This window comes from Borostomias antarcticus (assembly GCF_949987555.1).
Source record: "Borostomias antarcticus genome assembly, chromosome: 1".
In the NCBI taxonomy this organism is placed as follows: Eukaryota; Metazoa; Chordata; class Actinopteri; order Stomiiformes; family Stomiidae; genus Borostomias; species Borostomias antarcticus.
Window position 1 is genome coordinate 25,197,799 of NC_140234.1, and position 14,697 is coordinate 25,212,495.

Here is a 14,697-nt window from a genome sequence, read left to right on the forward strand (position 1 = left end):
TTGCGCCTAAAATAAATCCATGCAAATTGGATCAAACTAGAGTCAAAGTTTTGCGCACCCGTATACAAAACTACAAGTCCCACAACTTTTGAATTTTATTTTTTATTACAAGTCCCACGACTGCAACCTGCAACGCGCAGAACTCTCATGATGACGCGTGATGAGAGCTCAGATGCTCTCACTCAAAAACGACTGTGCAGACGCCGAATGCCCCTGCCAGTAACGTTAACAAAATGAAGAAAATGAAGCCCATTCAATCGTATTTTGCCAGGCAAAGTGGAACCAAGGAGAGAGAGGAATTTGGTGAGGCCCGGGGGGAGTCGAATCAACTGTCACTCAAAAATCGTTGTTTACACAAAGTTCTATTGATTCGATTAGATTCATCATTGCACCGTAGCCTACCAGTAACTTGGATCCACATCAAAACGCAATGAAATGCTGTTGACATCGGAAAAAGGGATTTTTTCCTGAAATGCATGTCATAACGATCCAATGACATGTTCCTTTGCATCTATATTAAACTTAGCTTTTCCACAGATTTTAATATTTTTGAATGATTATTTGCGAAGATATTGGGCTTTCTTCCCACGTTTTTTCACGGCACCGGCAGCTATGTTTCATATCCCTGCCTAAGTTCGCAAAGCATTGTGTGAATTTTCATCTACCCCTCGGTTTCAAGTCAGCATCTGAAAACCCTCGTTTTGGAGGGCTGTTTGAGCGCCCCCACACCCCCCAGTCCAAACCCCGTGTCCCTAGCACCCCCACACCCCCCAGTCCAAACCCTGTGTCTCTAGCGCCCCCACACCCCCCAGTCCAAACCCCGTGTCTCTAGTGCCCCCACACCCCCCAGTCCAAACCCTGTGTCTCTAGCGCCCCCACACCCCCCAGTCCAAACCCTGTGTCTCTAGCGCCCCCACACCCCCCAGTCCAAACCCTGTGTCTCTAGCGCCCCCACACCCCCCAGTCCAAACCCTGTGTCTCTAGCGCCCCCACACCCCCCAGTCCAAACCCTGTGTCTCTAGCGCCCCCACACCCCCCAGTCTAAACCCTGTGTCTCTAGCGCCCCCACACGGGGAGCTGGCTCTGCTCAAAGTTTTGTTTTAATTTGTGGATCCGCCCCATGATTCAGATCCACTCCAAAATGTAATGGGTTCTTCCTTGGCCCATGCTACACCCCTCCACTATGTTTCATGAAAATTGGTCTGGTAGTTTTTGTACAATCCTGCTAACAAACAAACACATGCCCTAACAAACAAACACACTGAACCAAAAACATTACCTCTCTCCCTGTGCTGTCACTGGGGAGACACATGTTCTTGTGTTGTTAATGTTGTTGTTGTTGTTGTTGTTGTTTAATAGAAACCCTGGAGCTGATGGCCCAACAGGCTCATCAGAGCCCTAGCCCCCCTCCTCCACCCTCCCCACCCCCACAAAGAGGTCACAGGAAAGTCCGGCAGAAGGAGAAGGTAGCTGACCGCCTGGGCTCGGACGCTTCACATCCCGCTGTCTGTTTACTGGTACTTCATATCAGTGCAGGATCTGGTGAGCTGGTTTTCCAGCTGCCCTTGCTTACCTACACACCTCGCTACTCGAAAAACAGCACTCCTAACACTCCTAACACTCCTAACACTCTTCAGCAGTCTGTTGTGGTTGGTATATGCGTGGGCTAGAGGGAGTAGTCCCCTGTACACCTCACCAGGGGCAGTGCCCTGTCTTCAAATCCCCAGCGAATGAGCGCAGACTACACTCACTCTCCACCCGCAGTCCCCTCCCTCACCGGTTTCCCGTTGGCCTTGTGGTTCCGAAGGGTCGGAGGTCACAGGTCACCGGGCCTCCCCGGCTGCAGAGCAGGTATGGGGTGGAGGCCTGGAGGAGGTGGGTGACGTGGAGGAAGACCCAGGGGGACACCGAGCCCGTGCGTCGGGCCGGCAGTGAGTCTGGACACTAATGAACACGGCCCGCACGCACACACACACACACACACACACACACAACATCACTGTTTCACTCATCTACCGTTGACTCAATAGGCTGGGACTTCCAGTAGATGTCCAGCCGTGTGCACCAGCATGCTGTCCGTCTCTGTTTCCCCTCTGTCCCGTCCCGCAGGGCGTCCCATGGTCCTGAAGGAGGACGTCCTCCGGTGCTCCACGGCGGAGCTGCGCTTCGGACTCAGCCGCTTCATCTGCGAGGTGAGACACCCCGGGGGACGACCCTACTCCCCCGACAGCCTGGTCTACCTCTGCCTCGGCATCCAGCAGGTAGGACACACACACACACACACACACACACACACACACACACACACACACACTCTCTCTGTCTCAAGACTGATGTCTTATCTGACTGTAGACGGTGTGTGTGTGTGTGTGTGTTTGTGTGCTCTTGTCCTGCAGTACCTGTTGGAAAATGGCCGCAGGCAGAACCTCTTCATTGGCGTCTTCTGCGGCTCGTTGACCATAGAGGTCTCTCAGCTGCTGAAAGAGTTCCAACCCACCATCACAGCCAGTGGTAAGACACACACACACACACACACACACACACACACACACACACTCACTCACTCACTCACTCACTCACTCACTCACTCACTCACTCACTCACTCACTCAAGTGAGTGCTCTTTCAAATATCAGAACAATTCAGTTCGGCGTCCCCCAAGGAAGCTGCCCGAGCCTCTTCTCTTCTCTGTTTTTGTAAATGACATGCTATATGTATTAAAACATGTAGATATGGCGATCTATGCAGATGATGCAACTATGTATGTATCTGCAGAGAGCACTGAGCCAGTCAGTGAGATGCTTGATCAAGAGTTGCTGCTGGTTTCTGAATTGGTCATTGAGAACAAGTTAAAGTCATGTTTCTCAAACTAGATGTATGGTACTGGGCTCTAAACAGGCTCTTAGGTCAGATCATGTGTTGGGCCTCTCTTTGCAAGGTGCTGAGATTGAGCTGCCAGGTTGAAGAAGCTGAGCTGTTGGGCGTCACTATTGATGGAATATTTATCATGTTGAGGAAAAAGGAGAAAACGCACACCGTAGTCTTGGAGAGGTGCCATTAACGGGTGAAATATACTAGAAGAAGAAATGAAGCCACACACTCAAGCTCTCGGTGCTGGGGGATTTAATCAGACAACGTTTCGGCCTAGTGAGCTTGAGCAGTTTCATTTCTTTTTATGGAACATTATCATGGTCAACTCATCAATAATATTGTGATGAAAATTAATAGAGGGATCTTCTACATCAGAAGGAGTGCTTGTTTTTTGACTGACACAACAATTGAATTAGTTATACGGTCTCTAGTCCTGTCCCATCTCGACTACCGCCCACAATCTGGTCGAGTGCATCAAAACATGAACCAGTTAAACTCCAGCTCAGAATAGAGCTGCACCTCCACCAGGGCGCTCCATCACAAGTCATGTGACTGTCATGTGAAGTCATGTGACTGATGTGATGTAATGTGAAGTCATGTGACTGTAATGTGATATATATATATATATATAACCTTTATTTAACCAGGAAGTCATGTTGAGGTATGGACCTCTTTTACAAACGCAATGATGTAATGTGAAGTCATGTGACTGTAATGTGAAGTCATGTGACTGTAATGTGATGTCATGTGACTGTAATGTGATGTCATGTGACTGTAATGTGAAGTCATGTGACTGTACTGTGAAGTCATGTGACTGTAATGTGAAGTCATGTGACTGTAATGTGAAGTCATGTGACTGTAATGTGATGTCATGTGACTGTAATGTGATGTCATGTGACTGTAATGTGAAGTCATGTGACTGTACTGTGAAGTCATGTGACTGTAATGTGAAGTCATGTGACTGTAATGTGAAGTCATGTGACTTAAATGTGATGTCATGTGACTGTAATCTGAAGTCATGTGACTGTAATGTGATGTAATGTGAAGTCATGTGACTGTAATGTGAAGTTGTGACTGTAATGTGAAGTCATGTGACTCTAATATGAAGTCATGTGACTGTGATGTAATGTGAAGTCATGTGACTGTAATGTGAAGTCATGTGACTGTAATGTGAAGTCATGTGACTAATGTGAAGACATGTGACTAATGTTAAGTCATGTGACTGTAATGTGAAGTCATGTGACTAATGTGAAGTCATGTGACTGTAATGTGAAGTCATGTGACTGTAATGTGACTGTAATGTAAAGTCATGTGACTGTAGTGCCTGTGAGGCTGTCATGGTTGAAGGTAGATGAAAGACTGGCCTGTAGTCTTATTCAGTTTTTAAAGAACATCTGTTCCTCATGTAAAACCTGAGGCTGTCCTTTTACCCTACCTCGTTCTACAACCAAGGTACTTAGGAAAACACTCTTATATAGAGCTGTATTAGAATACTGTAGACTCCCTCAATATCTGCTCCTTATTGGAATCCTTATTTCAGAAACTGAAAGAACCGGTCTTCAGGAAAGAAATGAGGTGTAGCCTAGTTTGACTCTTGTCTTGACTATGATGCAGTAGGTTTGGTGTTAGGTCTTGACTATGAGGCAGTAGGTTTGGTGTTAGGTCTTGACTATGAGGCAGTAGGTTTGGTGTTAAGTCTTGACTATGATGCAGTAGGTTTGGTGTTAAGTCTTGACTATGAGGCAGTAGGTTTGGTGCTTCACTCTCTCCTCCCCCCCAGACCTCATCCTCATCTCTCTCCTCCCCCCCAGGACTCATCCTCCTCTCTCCTCCCCCCAGGCCTCATCCTCCTCTCTCTCCTCCCCCCCAGACCTCATCCTCCTCTCTCTCCTCCCCCCCAGGCCTCATCCTCCTCTCTCTCCTCCCCTCCAGGCCTCATCCTCCTCTCTCTCCTTTCTCCTCCCCCCCCAGGACTCATCCACTCTCGGGTGGAGGAGGAGTACCTGTGGGACTGTGAGCAGCTGGGAGGCTCCTCCCCCATCGTGCTCCTCAACACGCTGCTGTTCTTCTGCACCAAGCTCCTGGGCCTCCGCACCGCGGCCCAACACCGCCAGCTCTCCTTCCGCCGCGTCACGCGCTGCTCCGCCTACCGCTACGGCGCCCAGAGCACCTCCCTGCGCTTCTACCCCCCCGGCCCCGCTGGTACCTCCCTCTCTCTCTCTCTCTCTGCCTCTCTCTCTCTCCCTCTCTCTCTCTGCCTCTCACTCTCTCTCTCTGCCTCTCACTCTCTCTCTCTGCCTCTCTCACTCTTCCTCTCTTTCACTCTTTCTCTCCCACTCTCTCTCTCCTTCTCTCCATCCCTCTCTCTCCTCTCCATCTCTCCCTCTCCCTCCCTCCCTCACATTGGTTGGGGCAGTGTGCAGGCACCTTAACACCACGCCATTCCCTCCAGATGCAGAGAGAGCGGCAGCAAAGAGACAGCGGGAGGAGGAGGAGCCGGAGGAGGAGGAGCGGGTTCTGGAGATGGTGGAGAACCGTGAGAACCCCCTCCGCTGTCCCGTCCGACTCTACGACCTCTACCTCTCCAAGTGGTGAGTCAGCATCCTGACCTCAACCTCTCCAAGTGGTGAGTCAGCATCCTGGCACTCGCTCACGACGCACACGGCCTCGCTCACACGCACTCCAAACGTCAAGATCTCCCCTGAATTATCGGCTCATGTTATCTTGTCATCCAAACAACAACAATGCTGTAAACAACAACAACGTGTCTCCTCCCCGCGCTCCAGTTCAGCCTCTGTGAAGCGGCGCGCCGACCTGTTCTACCTGCACCCCGCACGCCACCGCGCCCCCGACAGCCCGCTGTGGTTCTCCTCCACGCCACTGGATGGCGCCACCATGGACACCATGCTCACACTCATCCTGACCGTCCGGGACGTCCACCTGATGACCTGAGGAGAGGAGGAGGGAGGGATGACAGGAGGAGGAGAGGAGGAGGGAGGGATGACAGGAGGAGGAGAGGAGGAGGGAGGGATGACCTGAGGAGAGGAAGAGGAAGGATGACCTGAGGAGAGGAAGAGGGAGGGATGACAGGAGGAGGAGGGAGGGATGACAGGAGGAGAGGAGGAGGGAGGGATGACCTGAGGAGAGGAAGAGGGAGGGATGACAGGAGGAGGAGGGAGGGATGACAGGAGGAGAGGAGGAGGGAGGGATGACCTGAGGAAAGGAGGATGGAGGGATGACAGGAGGAGAGGAGGAGGAGGGAGGGATGACAGGAGGAGGAGAGGAGGAGGGAGGGATGACAGGAGGAGGAGAGGAGGAGGGAGGGATGACAGGAGGAGAGGAGGAGGGAGGGATGACCTGAGGAGAGGAAGAGGGAGGGATGACAGGAGGAGAGGAGGAGGGAGGGATGACAGGAGGAGGAGAGGAGGAGGGAGGGATGACCTGAGGAGAGGAAGAGGAAGGATGACCTGAGGAGAGGAAGAGGGAGGGATGACAGGAGGAGGAGGGAGGGATGACAGGAGGAGAGGAGGAGGGAGGGATGACCTGAGGAGAGGAGGAGAGAGGGATGACAGGAGGAGAGGAGGAGGGAGGGATGACCTGAGGAGAGGAAGAGGGAGGGATGACAGGAGGAGGAGGGAGGGATGACAGGAGGAGAAGAGGAGGGAGGGATGACCTGAGGAAAGGAGGATGGAGGGATGACAGGAGGAGAGGAGGAGGAGGGAGGGATGACAGGAGGAGAGGAAGAGGGAGGGATGACAGGAGGAGGAGAGGAGGAGGGAGGAATGACAGGAGGAGAGGAGGAAGAGGGAGGGATGACCTGAGGAGAGGAGGAGGGAGGGATGATCTGAGGAGAGGAGGAGGGAGGGATGAACGGAGGAGAGGAGGAGGGAGGGATGACAGGAGGAGGAGAGGAGGAGGGAGGGATGACCTGAGGAGAGGAGGAGGGAGGGATGACAGGAGGAGAGGAGGAGGGAGGGATGACCTGAGGAGGAGAGGAAGAGGGAGGGATGACCTGAGGAGGAGAGGAAGCTGACCAGAGGACAGAAAGAGGGAGGGGGGGAGGGTGAGGATGAGGATGGAGGATGATGAAGTCTACTGGGATTGAGCAGGACAGGAGGATGATGACTGGCCCAGCGCTCTCACGCTCGGTTAGAGGATGTTTGTTTACTCAAATGCTCTGTGCTTTTCCATAAACACTCTTCATCAAAGGTTTTAAGCAGAGGACATGTGACAAAGTGTGTGTGTGTGTGTGTACACACAAAAATCGCACACACTCTTCACTTGCAGTTAACATCTCAGTACACAGATGGACCTTCTTCAGGTGAACTCTCCAAAGTGTGAACTTTACAAAGCCCTCCTGAAGAAGGTCTGTGCACCGAAACATCTCATTAAAATGTTCTACTGCAGGTGAAGGAGACAGTGTGTGGGAGCTTTGTGTTGCTCTGTTGGCTGCGGTTAACACGACTCTGAGAAACACATTTTCACATCACAACAATAATTTAAATTATATGGTACTGTACTTCCATTTTTGACTCTATTTTCCCGTACCCTAATAGCAAAACGGACTCTGATCGGGGAAAATGATTTATAATTTGTCTAGCCAGATCTTCTCAAAAGCAGTCCAGTCAAACATTATCTGTATTTGACCAGTTGTGTTCAAAGTGTAGTTCTAGTTTTTGTATCAGTTATTTCGTTTGAAATTAAAACAGATGCTTGTCTTCTCATGAATTATTAAAACAATTGTTTCCACCATAGTGTTACATGTTTTCACCATAGTGAAAGTGTGGGCTCATGAAGATGTCATGGCCTCCAGTCATGCCGTGTGTTAACCGTCACACCCAGTGAGATGAGGGGGGTGTTATGTAGAGTGACCCGGTACATTACTACGTGCATGGGTGTGTTTGCGTATGTTCATGGGTGTGTGTGCGTATGTTTGTCCATCAGCCCACCACCTCAACATTTATTTAATCTTGGCATATCTGGACGCAGCAGTATTTGCCCTTTCTTCCTTACAAAACGTCTCAAGCTCCATCACGCTGGATGGATGCTGTTGGTGAACAGCCACAGATTCTCAAGTGTATTGAGGTCAGGGCTTTGACTGAGTCATTCCAAGATACTGACCTTTTGTTTTTAGGCCACTCCTTTACCATGCTTCATAGCATCCGCACCATGCTTCACTTTTACACCTGCAAGCTGTGTGTGTGTGCGCGCGTGCGTGTATGTGTACGTGTGTGTGCGTGTATGTGTGTGTGTGACACCTACAGAATGAAAGGCATAGGAAGGATGTCCATCTTGGGATGGAGGTGAGGCCATCCATCTCTTATACTCCAGGTCTGGCACACGTTCTTTGTCTTACTACAGGACTGACACTGTCTTCGTGAAGTGCATGCGGACCAATTTCCAATACAATTAGATCAACTTCTGTCCATGTTATTCTTCTCAGAAGTTGTGCGGCTGAAGCAGGTTCAGCTGTAGCCAACTCTAGGCAAATACACATAAAATGAGGTTTCACATAAAATGTTTCCGATTTCTGTCTTTAATTTGGAACAACGAGAGCGCCCCCTAGTGGACCAACACCAGTAGGAACCAGCGGGGAGGCGAATCCTGTCATGTTTCTCCCCTGTTCCACAGCCAGCAGCTAGCTCGCTGGCTACCCGTATCAGAACCGCGCCGGGGCGACCCAATTCTGGGAGAGAAGCCCGCAGCCAAGGTTTTGTCCAAACAGTTGTTTCGCGACGGGAAAGGGTAAGTTGCTCGCTATAAGCTTTTTGTTTTTAATCAGAGTTAACGGTTATGATTTAAAGCGTGCAGGGGGAGGGACGCGCGGTCCCCTCTGCTGCTGAAGAAGGCTCCCCTTTTCCCCAATGTTGCTGTCGAGAGTCCGCCAGCTAGACAACAGTGCAGGGCTCGACTCAGAGAAGGAGCAGCTAGCTATAGCTAGGACAGGCTTTAGTTAGCTAGCCAGCTAAAGCAACCGACCGGGCCAATCTAGGATCTGCTTACACCTGCCTTTAGACCTCATCTGAATACAAAGCAAACTGTGATTTCTCAGTGTTATTCAGGTAAACTGCTAGCTAGTGCTCCGTTAACTATACAGATGATTTGCCAGTATTGGCAATGTAACGGGCTAGCCTATGCAACGTTAGCACGCTTTTGCTGCTTCAGACTGCATAGACAGCTATAGCAAGTGAGCTATCACACCAGACCACTACTAGCCCAATGAACCCTGGCTAACTCGACTTCGCCGGGTCGGAATTGAACTAGCAACCCAACTGTATTAGCAAGTCGTGACTATATTCGATACAACGGCGATTGGTCCCTGTGCCTGGGTCATAATGTGGTTGATAATGAACCAAAGACGGTGTAAGAGAGTGCAGTGTAGGAAGGATGCATATATACACGTTATGGAGGTGGAGAAACTGGTTGGGTCTGTAGCAGGAGTAGTTTGGTAGCCCTTTCTGCGAATTACCCTCCCCCTGATCCGCATCACCCCTGATCCAGGGGAAAGTCAGCTAGCAAACATTTGATCTTAGAATGTGAAAACATTAGCAGGACGTGTTGTGAATGTTCGTCAAAGTTGTGGGAACATTCCCTGTTAGCTGGGGTTCCTCTGTGGTACTGTAGGTAACGGTAGACGTTTGTGTTGCCATGTGGAATGTCGGCGCCTCAGCCACCTGTAACATTTTGCATAGTGCAAGTGTGTTTTGGTCAATTCCCCTCAAATACCCCGTGTTGTGCATGGCTAGTTGCAATAGAATAGATTACGCTCTGAAATGAATGGACATCATGATCAGATATCTAGCTAAAAGTACCATGAGCATTGGCATCACAGGAATAATGCCTCATTAATCTGTTAGCATCAATGGTGTAACAGCAGACTGATGGAGGAGAGGTGAAGACAACCCTGCCTACAACCAGGTATTGTGGTAACAATACCAAGGATGCCACACAGGGGGGATGGTCAGTCTCGTTGGAGACAACCTCCCAGCCAATTGGAGACAACCTCCCAGTCCCAGTCCTCCCTCTGGCTGGGCTGTGTTTGTTCACAACCTTGAGGGGTGTGTGTTTGTTCATGACCCAGGGGTGTGTGTTTGTTCATGACCCAGGGGTGTGTGTTTGTTCATGACCCATGGATGTGTGTTTGTTCACCACCTTGAAGGGTGTGTGTTTGCTCATGACCCAGGGGTGTTTTTGTTCATGACCCAGGGGTGTGTTTGTTCCTGACCCAGGGGTGTGTGTTTGTTCATGACCCATGGATGTGTTTGCTCATGACCCAGGGGTGTGTGTTTGTTCATGACCCAGGGGTGTGTGTTTGTTCCTGACCCAAGGGTGTGTGTTTGTTCATGACCCAGGGGTGTGTGTTTGTTCCTGACCCAGGGATGTATGTTTGTTCATGACCCAGGGATGTGTGTGTGTTCATGACCCATGGATGTGTTTGCTCATGACCCAGGGGTGTGTGTTTGTTCATGACCCAGGGGTGTGTGTTTGTTCCTGACCCAAGGGTGTGTGTTTGTTCCATGACCCAGGGGTGTGTGTTAGTTCATGACCCGGGGGGTGTGTTAGTTCATGACCCAGGGGTGTGCGCCTGACTTGTTCACAACCCCTTCACAGGAGAAGACAGGTGAGAGGTGAAAAGCGGAGCATTGAGGAAGAGAGGTGGAGGGGAGGACACCAAAATCAACCCGCCGATCTCCACTGCACAAGTAGAGTAGTGGTCAGAGCATTTGACTCCCACCCAGGAGACCGGGGTTCAGGACCCGGTGGGGATGACTTTATGGGACTATACCCCAAACCTCCACATGTTCATCCTTTCACTCAAACCTTTTTATCCCTTTCCTAAATTCTACAAGTAGAGTAGTGGTCAGAGCATTGGACTCCCACGCGGGACATTCTCAGAGATTACCGTCTATGCTTAGAGAAACTCCTCTAGTCTATATGTAGCTAAACAAACTCTGTTGTTTATATTTTGGAACTCATGTGTCCAGGGGACAAGACCTATCTTGATATCAGACATTATTTCATGTAATTTCAATTCACTCTATTTCAGTGGCATGACTAGCTTCCATTCTACCAGTCCTGAACAGAAACAAGCCAGCCACGCACATAAGCCAGGCTGGATCTGGCCTGGTTAATGTTACTGAAAGCAACATCATATGATTTGTATGTGTCTGTATGAGGTATACGCACGGTAACTCACCCCAAAAGAGACCAGTTAAAAAAAAAAAAAAAAACGGAACCACATCTGGATCCCCTAAAGCATTTCTCCCTCGCCAGACAATTTAGCTCACTGGGCACAACAATTGCTCTCCATAATCTGGGCATTACAATAACAATCAGAACAAGACCTAGGACTAGCCTATTGACTGCAGGCATAGACCTACTGCATAAAGAAAAGAGATTAGAATAACATAGTCATATAATAGTAATAACAATAATACTAGTTAATAATAATAATAATAATAATAATAATAATTATTATTATTATTATTGTTATTATTTAGAATAGCATAATATAATAGAATCAAATAGAATAGCCTGATAACAAAATGACCAGTGGGCATTGCAATACCATTCAGAACGAGACCTAGGACTAGCCTATTGACTGCAGAGGCAGAGACCTACTGCATATAGAAAATAAATTAGAAACATTTAATAATAATAATAACAACAACATAGAATAGCAAGACAAAAATATAGTAGAATCGAATAGAATAGCCTGGTAACAAAATTACATATTTTTATAGCATAATGTACAAATCAGCTAGGCCAGGAAGCCCAAGGCAGTCGATATGGCTAAAGGACACGTCATTTTTAGGTTTGCATCATATCTGTGTGCTGTTAAGGATCCTTTTTTATATATAACAACATATAAATGTGTTAAGACTGTGCTTTCTATTGTGAAATAACGACAGGCTTACATTTGACACAGTGGTCTGACAGGTGTGTGAAAACCTTTCGGAAGTGGTGTTTATAAAGGATGTGAATGAATTTGATTTCTTTAACAGTAATGTCAAATAACCAACATTTCTTAAAATGGATATCTCGCAACCAAACTCTTCATAATAATATATAATCATTAACTCTCCTCCAGCAAAGATTTGCTGCACTTTTAGGCCCTAGCTGTGATCAGCAGAGAAACATTTATTAGACTACATGCAAACTGAAGGCAAACAAAACACATTTGTGGCAAAGACCTGGGAGAACAAGCAAGTGTACTCCAAGGTACTGGAAAGGAGGGTCCGGCCGATAGTCGAACCTCAGATCGAAGAGGAACAATGCGGATTTCGTCCTGGTCGTGGAACCACCGACCAGCTCTTCACTCTCGCAAGGATCTTGGAGGGGGCTTGGGAGTTTGCCCAACCTGTCTACATGTGTTTTGTGGACTTGGAGAAGGCTTACGACCGGGTCCCTCGACAGGTCTTGTGGAGGGAGTATGGGGTGAGGGGGTCCCTACTTAGGGCCATCCAATCCCTGTACACCCAGAGCGAGAGCTGTGTCCGTGTCCTCGGTAGTAAGTCGTTTTGGAAAATCCATTGTCGTGTAAACGGGGCCTGAGTCCTGAGCGTGCTTTCTGGAATAGGGCCCAGGATAGGTTACATCTCTTTTAATTAGCTGCTCCTTGCTACATAATGATCTTTGTCCTGTTGCGCCTTTTCGATTTGAGACATATCAAAAAGGTTAATCTAATTTATTCCCCTGTCCCCCTAAAACTCTCGAACACACGCGCACACACACACACACACACACACACACACACACACACTCTCTCTCCCCCTCCCATATACACACAGCACTCTAGCCTGTGATTCATGCTCGCCAGGCTCTGATACTCTGACATGAAACACTGACATGAATGAATCAGGGCTGTTTGATGAAAAGCATCTTTGTTATGCAGAGAAAGAGAGTCGGCCAACTTTCTGCCAGTCAGAAAGGCTAAGCCTGTGATGCTAGGCTAGCTCGTACACGTACACAGTGACTCTCCACAGTATTAGGTTACGCTGTGATGCTAGGCTACAGTGATCCTTTGCTATGCTGATGCTAGGCTAGCTTATACAACACAGTCCGTCTGCAGTGGAGGAGTTGGACGCTCTTTTCCTAAAAAATATATTCTTACTGTGGTGCTTAAACCAAAAAACACAGGCTAATGTCGAAAAGCAACATCCAATGATGAGTAGGTAGGCAGCACTCACCAACAGGGACACTGCCTAAATTTCACTAATTTATTTGGCCGTCCAAAGTATTCTACCAACGTATCGGCCCAGAGCATTCTCTGTTGAGCTGTGCTGTGATGTAACTTGTACACTAATGCTGTGTTCACACCTGGCGCGGTGAGAAAATTTGCCCAATCTCGCCACGGGATCAATGGGTTTTTGCGAATGTCGCCGCGCGGTGCCGAGTTCGGCGATTCGCACTGCCCGTGCCGCCCAGTTCGCGCGAATTGTATTGACTTTCTATAAGGGCTGCACTATTAATCGTGAATTAATCGAAATTGCGATTATGACCTCCGCAATTAACTAATCGCAAAAGGCCGCAATTAATGTGATTAATAATTTTGCTTTGAATTGTGTGTGCTAGGACTACACGGACGAATCACAGGCACTTATGCTGTCTGACCAATCACATGCGTTCCCGCTGAGTGCGCTGTGTGTAGCAATTTCACTGAGAAGACAGATAGCAGTAGGTCAAGACCAGTGTCACAAGAGTACCTGCAGCCGTGAGTAGTGAAAAAATGAGCGAAAACGAGGTCAGTGAGTTAGTAGCAAGAAAGGGATCAACGTCCGTGATTTGGGAGCAATTTGGTTATTATATATTAATATTATATATTAAATATTAATCACAATTATTAATCGCAATTACCATTTTGAATCAAATAATCGCAATTATTATCTTTTGTCATAATCGTGCAGCCCTACTTTCTATGTAAACTCGCCACGCCGCAGGAAAAATTAGCGCCCGGTGTGAACACAGCATAACACAGTCATTGACCCCCACACAATGAAATTGCGGGGGATATTAGATTGATCCGTGTAGCGCATGTGTGCGTTCGTTCGTTTGTACCAGAACCCACCACCTGGGGGCGCTCGCCACAGTTCATTTTTCCAAATACATCATGCTTTGTACATAAAAAACTATGCTTGGTGTCTCAGTAAAAGTGTAGTGTACAGTGTTTCCCACAGGTCTGAAATATACAGGTCACAGCATCGGGGGTCCAGGGGTCCTCGTCCTCCATGACATTTTTAAAATCATACACTTAATTCTGGTGATTTTTTATGCATCAATTTATGGTGTGAATATCTTTATGTAAAGGAAACGTCTTTAGGGTCAATCATGATGTACCACCAGTCAATGGTTTGTTCTGCCACAGCATGACTCAAAGCAGTTCTTGTGTGGTATTGTAACATTCACTAGGTTGAGACGAATCCAATGATGCCCCAACTTGACATTTGACCAACCTAATCCTATCAACCACTAGATCAACGATAAAATGTCCCAATGTACTTTTGCAACCTACAAAACCAGACGTCCAAAGACTTATTTAGGTACTGTAGTTTGATCATGTAGGATAGATCAGAGAAAGTGTAGGCGATGGCTTCAGACATAATATGGGTCACTGAATAGCACAGACCTATTTTGAAGCCCAGCTCTGCTTAGGTCCTGGATGCTTTGGAGTTCCACGCTCATTGGCCGGGAGTTTGCTTTAAACAACTGATAAATGATGGAGATTTGGTATTGAAGATTCAATGGCCGAGGAGAAGGAGTACGCCGGAGCAGAATTGTAGATCAGAATCAATCAGATTTATTGAGTACAACAGCAGACAAGATCTCA